A 9,149-nucleotide genomic window follows, 5' to 3' on the forward strand; every position below is an offset into this window, starting at 1 on the left:
TGCCCACCCCCTCTCCCACCCGCAGAACACAGTGGTTCACAGCCAGGCAGACAGCTGTAGTTACCTCTGTATCTCAAACCAGTATATATATACTGCTGTTTCTGAATTTATCAACTTGACTTCTGGGTGAGTCTTCTTAGAGAAACTGTGTGTACTGCAGGGGCAAACTAGAGCAGCGATGGTGCCGGTGCCCTCAGAGCAACAGAATCCATTTGAACTTCACCCTGGAAGCACTTTCCACTGAGTGGTCCACAGGTTGAGATATTGGAGCCCCTGAGAAGGATATGAAATCCTAGCATATTACTTATCATGAACAGTGAAAAACAGCAACCCAGTTGGATAATGAGCACATTAAGAGTTTCCATCATTTAGAATTACCTTATAGACAAATCATAGAAACCAACTATGGCAATGGAACAGAATGAATATTTTATCAATTTTGATAATGCAAAAGTAAATGTACAGCTAGAGGGAAGGAGGAAGCAGGCAAGGAGAGGTGATGATATAGCCTTATCTTACAGAGTAGAGTCAAGTGACCCAACCAACAGTCCGTGGAATGAGAAATCTGGTTTTAATAAATGCATTGTCTGGTGTGGCAGGGATGACCAGAAGGCAGTGAAGGGATGTAGGTGTGGTGTAAATAAACTACATCCTTGACTTTCATGGCAGAAAGTCACTAGATGATGATCAAAGTCGATAAATTCAGAAACAGCAGTACACACATATTATTTTGAGATACAGAATTAACTATAGCAGAATGGAAAACACAGCTAAAATTGGTTCGCCTGTGGAGAAAGCATTTGGGGCAGGGCAGGGATTGTTGCTTTCTGTTAGAAGCCCTTCAGTCCTATTTGATTTCTTAACTATACACATGTGTTGCCTTAAAAACAATAAAAATTGGGGGACAGGTGATGAAGAAGGAAAAATAATGGTATGTTTTATGAAATACAATAAAGGAAGTCTTATGCAATATACGGTCGGAACAAGGATGGAATGGGTTAAGCTGGATGCTGCATAACTATGGTAACAGATGTAGCTAATTTAGGACACAAATGAGGGTGTTGGAAGGATCTAAGAGAAAGGTGGTGCAAAGAGGGAAGAAGAATAAATTCTAAATAAAGGAATGCTGAGACAACCAGGACAGATGCTCTGCCACCTGACACAAGTAAAGGTGGAAAGAACTGAACCTGCCCTCACTTTTCCAGTGTCTTTTCACCATAGATTTTTACAAATAAAAGCCAAGAGATCCTTATATCGGCGCCATGCAGAGTAAAGAAAGCAAACACGATGAAATTCATACTCAATAAAATAATTTGGGTGGAAAATCATGTCCGTTAAATGAAATTCTGTCTCCATAAAGCCCCCATGCATTTCAAAATTTAATAACTTCATTTGTTCTTAGAGAAAAACAATCTATAAATGACATTTAAATGCACATGTATTGGCTTTCCCTTCAATAAAATGATTCACAATTGAGCATATGTAGTTAACTACCCCTTTCAAGATTCCACAGAATATTACTGCAGGAATATAAAAATAGGAACAAATCTGCATCACTTCTGGTTACCAGGAAGACTGCCATCCACGCGGTAGAATCTGTGAGGAATCGACATCTTTGTAACATCGATTCTTCCCATCCAGGAACATGACATTCGATTTCTGGAGTAAATATTGGTAGTTCCTATTTTCTGTGGAAGTTGTCCATTTCATCAAGACTTTCACATGTTAGGATACAATAATGCATAGTGTTCTTATGATTTCAAATCTCTTCTTCTCCCCTTCACTCCATATATCATTTCTAATGTTGTTATTTTTTTCTTTTTTTTTTTTAATAAGGCTTGCTAAGTTTGTCTGTTGTGGAGAGGGGGAATGTCCAGAAAGATGGTCCATCCTACGTCTCCAAGGAAGGAGATGTAAAGCAGTAGAGATAGGTACCGAATTTGGGCTTTATCCTGAGGGGGGAGGAGTGACAAGATTCAATTTTTGTTTTGGAAAGATCACTGTGGATGGATGGAGAGAGGTTGGGCTCCACGTAGGGAACAGAAGCGGGAAGCTCTGGAGTAAGCCAGAGTTCTAGCCGGACATTATGGTTGTCTGAAACAGGAGCCCAAGCAAACTAGACTAGCAGGATGGAGGGCAACCTCATCAACCCAGGGACCAAGGTCTAGCTGGACTTCATGGAAGCTACTAGAACTGGAATCACTGTGGCCACCTCAAGGGAGCCAAGTGGCTTCTCTAAATTGGCGAGGGAAGTAGGGGGATGACCCATGATCTATCCTCACCCTAACACCCTCCCCTGTTTGGCCTAATATGGTTACCAGCCCTGAGGTTCCAAGTCCTCACAGGTTCATGCCTGGTCCAATCAGCTGTCTGTGTGGGGGGATGGGGTGGAGAGTGTCCAATGGTCCTTAGTGCTGCCATTTACAGAAGCCAGAGGGATTTGCTTCTTGGTTTGATAAGTTCTTTCCAGCCACTTCAAGGCTGGGCCCAGGGAAGACCATTCTAAATATTGTATAGAGCATTGAAATTTGTTTTCTGGCTACCACATCCTAAACTCCCTAACCTGCAGGTCCTGCTTGGGTTGTTTGAGGGTTGAGGTCCTGGGTCAGATCAAGTATGTTAGGGATATTTACTGATGGGCCAAGTGGCATTTATTTATATACTTATGTATCTTTGTTTTTAGCCACAACTGTTGGGTTGACTTGAACCAACCTGGTTTGAAGCTTTACTGGGGGCTCCCTGGGCACACGTCAAGACTGGGTCCAGGCACTCAAGGTGGAAGGGGCTGAAAGAGTTCCTAGAGCCTTTTGATTTATACACCCACCCTCTCCCCAACCACATCACAGCCCTTCTAGGACTTTCAGGCCTGGAGCTTAAGGATTATTCTAGGTCTCAACTGGGAGAATACACCTGCCTCTTCCCAGGAGAGTTACTTATTGAATCATGGGCTGGCTGTTGTTGGTTGACGCCATTTGTACCATATCTTCTTCTTAAAGAATATGAGCCTATTGTCCGTTCTCTTGCTGTTCTCTAAAACTAAAATAGATCTGTCTTCCTTTGCCTGGCACTGTCCCAATTTTAGCATTGAAAGCCCCCCATCTCAGGAAACTCACCAGTCCTGGGCAACCAGGTCCTAAGTAACACACCATCAAATAACTCTGTGTGTGTATGTGTGTCTATATACATGCATATGTCTATGATAAGTGTATATCAAAAGGAAAGCAATCAAAAATATGATTATAGTGGGAGACTAACACACTTCTTGTAATCTCTGACAGATCACCTAGGTACAAAGAAAATTTTAAAACAGATTTGAACAATATAATCAGTAAACTTGTTTTAGCCCATACAATCAAACGTTGTACTCCACAGAGAATAGGCTTTCTTTTCATTTCTTTCAATAACATTGGCAAACCTTTCATTTGTAGCTTATCCGGGAAGATAGACCAGGATGAATTTTTGCTGGAAGCTCGCCATTCTTTGAGTCCAGGGGATTTTGCTATTGTTGTTGAAGACAGAGGCAAGTTTGTTATTACTGCCTTAAAATTCTTTCAGACTAAATCTATGGCAGTTAAGGTATATAGAGTCAAATTTGGGGCTGCAATCTCTCTTCTAGAGATTCAAAATTCTATTCCAAGAATACTGGGTCTGTCAAAATTCTTGAATTATATAGCTCAAAATGCTTGAACTATATAGAAATCCCTTTTGAAGGAAAAAAATTATCTCATGGACCGAGGGTTGACCTAAGTCACTTTTATTAAAATATAACTTAAGTATGTACACTCATAAAGACCAGTTCAAATACTTACACTTTATAACTTTTATAAAACTAGAATGCCAAACAAATGTGCAAATAAATACAACTATCCAACTTTAAAAGGTCAAGTTAATAAAATTAATTTACTGCAACAGATAATATTGTTTTGCTGAAACTAAAATACCATTTGGGTTTAACAATAGAAAGATGTAGCTGCAGGTCTAGTTACTACATATTACCATTATCTGAATTTTTTACTTCAACATATTAATGCAAACAATACATAAACAATGCAAAACAATATTAATAACCTCAAAAAAGTGTTTGCTACTTGAAGATAATTCAGATATCATAATTTAAAATGCTGATATCAAACCATCTTTGGGTACCTACATAAATGAAGTGCCATTTCACACTAATAAAAATAGTATTAATTGCTAACATTTATTGAACATAGACATGCTCCAAGTATTTCACATGTAATACCTGTAATCCTCACAATCTTACTATGAAATCAATAATGCATATTTATCCACATATTATCATAGCAACAGAGAGGTTGAGTAACTTGCCCAAAGTCTCACAGCTAGTAAGTGGAAAAATGGATTTGAAGCCAGGCAGTCTGGCTCCACTTAACCATTACACCAAATTGCCTGTCTCATTGCTTTGGACATAAGGTACTTATTGGGAGGTTGCTAAATCTGCACTAAATGGAGATCTAATCCAATTATTCTAAAACCAGCAAAAGCAACTTTTCCATTGAGCTTTTACTACAACACCTGCTGCTAATAAATTGCTGCAACTTGGTCCATTCAAAGGTGGAGCTGGCCCAAGAGCTTCATTCCTTGACTGTATAGCAGCGGTCACCAGATGCTGTTCTTTTTTGAGTCTGGCGAGCCTGTGCCCTGGGTGGACTCACCACTCTCCCCATGTCTCGATTTAAACTCCCCTCCCCCTCATCTGTGCTGTGGCCCCAGCCACCAGGCCTGCTCCTGGCCCACATGGGAAGTTACAGAGGCAAACAGAGGCCCCAGCATTGCTTTGGGGGTTGCCATCCAAATGATCCAGAACATGGTTTTAATATTTATTATTGAAGATTATCAATGAAATAAAACCACTGAATTTTAGGGAATACACAGACCTCTCAAAGTACATATATTCTCAGAACCCCAGGGGTCCAAGGGACCTGTGGGGTAATAGCAGGATCCCTCACACTAAGGGACACTCTAAAAAAGGCTGAGTGAAACCCATGTGTCTGATGAGGGCATGATTTAGGACATCTTTCCAAACACTGCATCATATCTGAAAAAAGTTCCTTTCTGCTCTTAGAATCAAGAATTGTTGTGCTTCTCTAAAGAAGTTTTTATTTCGTGTTTTTATGTCTAGACACGTGACATTTTGTGTTTCGTGCTTTTCCTGCACAGCTTTTTTTTTAAACATCTTTATTGGAGTATAATTGCTTTACAATGGTGTGTTAGTTTCTGCTTTATAACAAAGTGAATCAGCTATACAGATACATATATCCCCATATCTCCTCCCTCTTGCATCTCCCTCCTACCCTCCCTACCCCACCCCTCTAGGTGGTCACAAAGCACTGAGCTGATCTCCCTGTGCTATTCGGCTGCTTCCCACTAGCTATCTATTTTACATTTGGTAGTGTATAGAAGTCCATGCCACTCTCTCACTTTGTCCCAGCTTACCCTTCCCCCTCCCCATGTCCTCAAGTCCATTCTCTATGTATGCATCTTTATTCCTGTCCTGCCCCTAGGTTCTTCATAACCATTTTCCTTTTTTTAGATTCCATATATATGTGTTAGCATACGGCACTTTTTTTCTCTTTCTGACTTACTTCACTCTGTATGACAGACTCTAGGTCCATCCACCTCACTACAAATAACTCAATTTCGTTTCTTTTTATGGCTCAGTAATATTCCATTGTATATATGTGCCACATCTTCTTTATCCATTCATCTGTTGATGGACACTTAGGTTGCTTCCATGCCTTGGCTATTGTAAATAGAGCTGCAATGAACATTGTGGTACATAACTCTTTTTGAATTATGGTTTTCTCAGGGTATATGCCCAGTAGTGGGATTGCAGGGTCGTATGGTAGTTCTATTTGTAGTTTTTTAAGGAACCTCCATACTGTTCTCCATAGTGGCTGTATCAGTTTACATTCCCACCAACAGTGCAAGAGGGTTCCCTGTTCTCCACACCCTCTCCAGCACTTACTGTTTGTAGATTTTTTGATGATGGCCATTCTGACTGGTGTGAGGTGATACCTCATTGTAGTTTGATTTGCATTTCTCTAATGATTAGTGATGTTGAGCATTCTTTCATGTGTTTTTTGGCAATCTGTATATCTTCTTTGGAGAAATGTCTATTTAGGTCTTCTGCCCATTTTTGGATTGTGTTGTTTGTTTTTTGATAATGAGCTGCATGAGCTCCTGCACAGCTTTTATCACAACTTGTAATCAGATACTCGTTTTCGAGATTTCTTCCTGATTGTCCGTTTCTTGCATTCGGCTGTAAGTGTTGTCAGGGCAGAGACCATGTCTGTCTGCTTCACCCCTTTGTTCCCAGCACCTCTCACAGAATCTGTGCAGAGTAGGTCCTCAGTGAATGTTTCTTGAGTGAACAAGTGAGTGAATGAGTCAGTGAATAAATAAAGCATATGAACCATAGGCTGGTCAATTTCCCTTTTTGTATGAGCTGCTAGAAAGTTCAGAGCTGGATTTGTTTGCCTTTCATATGTTTGTATTTTTGCATTAGCCTCATTCTTAATACAATTTTATGTCTTTACCTTTCGTTTTCTTTTTCTTCCCATCTACTTCTAAGTTAGTCTGCCTTGCTATATTTTATGAATCCCTGTAAACTGTCTTAAATCCCTTGTAGAACACGGTAGTGATAAATATATTTATCAGAGTCTTTTTTATATGTATTTAAAATCTTAACCCTAAACCCTCTGCCAACAAACACACTTGATCACCTGTAAACTCTTAAGAATAGCTGTGAGAGGTGCTGGGAACAAAGGGGTGAAGCAGACAGACATGGTCTCTGCCCTGACAACATATTGGTATTTAAAGTAAATTGAACTCAAACCTAGAAACCACATGCAGTGCATCATTTCTGGCAGTGTTGTATATTTTGTATGTGACAAGCACATTTCTAATCAGGCGAGACAATTGGGTGGACAAGAAAGAGCATAGGGCTTGCTACAAAAATTGTATGGATTTTGGATCAAAGAGTGATTCTCCAAAATGTATTGACATCATACTAATAATGAAAAGTTTGCTTTTACTGTGTCCTTCTAGGGGTGGGGGGGTGGGGAGTGAAGGTAAGTGGGGGGGGGGGTTCTGAGCAAGATCTTGGTCCACAGGCAGAATGAAGGTAGAACGTTATAAAGTAGATATATTAAATGGCCTAGCCCCTTTTTAAATCTGTAACATATACTCTTCATATAACAGTGAGAGGGGTGACTTGCAAGTCTGAAACTTCACAGTTCTCTTCCCTGGTCATACTCATTTAAAATTTAAAGCACTTTCACTTCAAATGTTACCAACTATTTTTCCCTTAAAATAAAACATCATTTTCAAATCCCATTAACGAGGACATACCTCACCGCACAAGTTCAACATCTCCTGTATCTCCACCAGATCCACACCCTAGATGTGAGAGGCGGGAGTCCACCTTCCCCACCCTTTGCTCCTGCCAGGACGCCGGAAACCCTTTATTTGGGGTTAGTCAGAAAGCACAAAACGTCCCTTTAGGAAACTGAGATTTGATTTCTAGTATTAATAAGGCTCATTTGAGTCAGTTGAATCTTAGCCGACAAACTGCAAGAGGAGGGAGGAGTAGACGTAAAGAAACAGACGGATAATAATCATGTGTCAAAGATAAAGGACAATTTTCAAAAGAATTGGATAGGGTGTGGGCTTGGGGGCTTCCCCCCCCTTCTTTTCTTATCTCTCTCTGTCTCTGTCTCTCTTTCTCTCTCTCTCCCCACCCACCCGCTTTTTTCTTTTCTTTTCTTTTTTTTTCTTTCTTTTTTTGTGAGGGGGTGGAGATTAGAGAAGAAAAGAAAGGGGGAGAAAAGGCAAGACAATAGGCTAGACCCGAGCGCCCGATCAGCATCCTAAAGCAGTCTGCCCCTCCCTTCCCCCCAACACCAGGTAGACAGGCTGTGGTCGCGATTTCAAAACAAGCAGACGATGGCCCCCGCCTCGCGGGTGGTGCGTGGCCTCCTCCCGGGTGCAGGAGGGGAGGGGAGACAAGGGAAGAGAGGGGAGGGAAGACGAAATCTAAGAGATGAACAGCCTGGCCCGATCTCCTCGGGGACAGTGGCCTTTTTTCCCTCCAAAGTGGTGGAGTCGCATAAAAATTCAAACCCACTGGGGTCCGCTCACGTGCCAGCGGCCCTCCTCCCAAGGCAAGCTGCTGCCGACGCCGCACCTGCTAGCCCTGCAGCTGCGGCGGCGCCACGGCGATGGCGAGGCCCGGGGAGCGCGCCCAGCCCTGCCGAGCGGATCCCGCGGCTCCCCGGGAGGGCGGCGGCGGAGCGCGGAGGGAAGGGAGGGGCGGCTCCGCGAGGCGAGGCTTGCCGCCCGCCAGCCAGCCCGGACCGAGAAGAAAGCCCCACCTGTGAGGCGCTGCGCTCGGGGCGGGTGGGTTCGATCTTCCCCAGGCAGAGGCCAGCGCTTGGCAGCCCGCTTTCCAAAGAACCTCCAATGTTACATCAGCAACAGAAACCTTTAGGCATAAAGCACAGACGAGGGGAAGGGCTGCCTCGCAGACGCACTCACTAACAGACGCTCACCGATCTGGACCAACCAGCTCCCGTTCGGTAGAAGGATGCTGTAGGGGGGTCTCAAATTCGCTTAAAATAAACAAAACCAAGGCCAGCCCATGGCGCCCATTCCCAAGACGGGCTTACCTCCTGCAAGGCATCTTATCCATCTCTGGTCTTCCGCTGCGGGTTGTTGGGGGTTTGTTTTGTTGGTTGGTTTTTCTTTGGGGGATCTGCTTGATAAATGCACCCAGCTAATCGGCAGAGCAATGTTTTCTACCCATCCTGCAGCCCCGCACTTGCCAGAGCTGCCTAGAATTCCACCAGCAACGCAGCTTCTCCGCGTCAGTGGTAATTACAGACAACAGAGACTGCTACTCCTTGACAAAAGGCTTTCGTTCCCGCTCGCCCCTTACAGCCCTGATGTCAGAATTAAATCCATTTCCAGCACGAGGCTAGGAGGAAATGAGAGCTCTCTCGGCCCTGTGCGCTGACAAAAGGACGCTTGGCGGTGCCCACAGCGCCCCCTCTAGCGGGCCGCTGCCCGGACGCCCGAGGGCCGCGGTGCTGCAGTGCCCCCGCCCGCTCGCAGTCTCGCCGCCCGCG

At 43.3% G+C, this 9,149-nt stretch overlaps 1 protein-coding gene across 3 annotated transcripts in view; it reads right to left on the reverse strand.

Annotated features, from left to right (window-relative positions):
- Positions 1-9,149, reverse strand: part of ADD2 (adducin 2) — a 120,407-nt gene extending 111,258 nt beyond the window's left edge. For 2 of the 3 annotated variants that reach the window (XM_082641930.1, XM_082641931.1), the window contains exon 1: positions 8,691-9,149. The gene's annotated coding sequence lies outside the window, so the exon portion shown is untranslated. Of the gene's footprint in view, positions 1-8,396; positions 8,487-8,690 lie in introns of those variants that run through there. The other variant, XM_082641932.1, reaches the window with a different exon arrangement.

Source organism: Mesoplodon mirus (assembly GCF_964341445.2).
Source record: "Mesoplodon mirus genome assembly, chromosome: 14".
NCBI classification, from domain to species: domain Eukaryota; kingdom Metazoa; phylum Chordata; class Mammalia; order Artiodactyla; family Ziphiidae; genus Mesoplodon; species Mesoplodon mirus.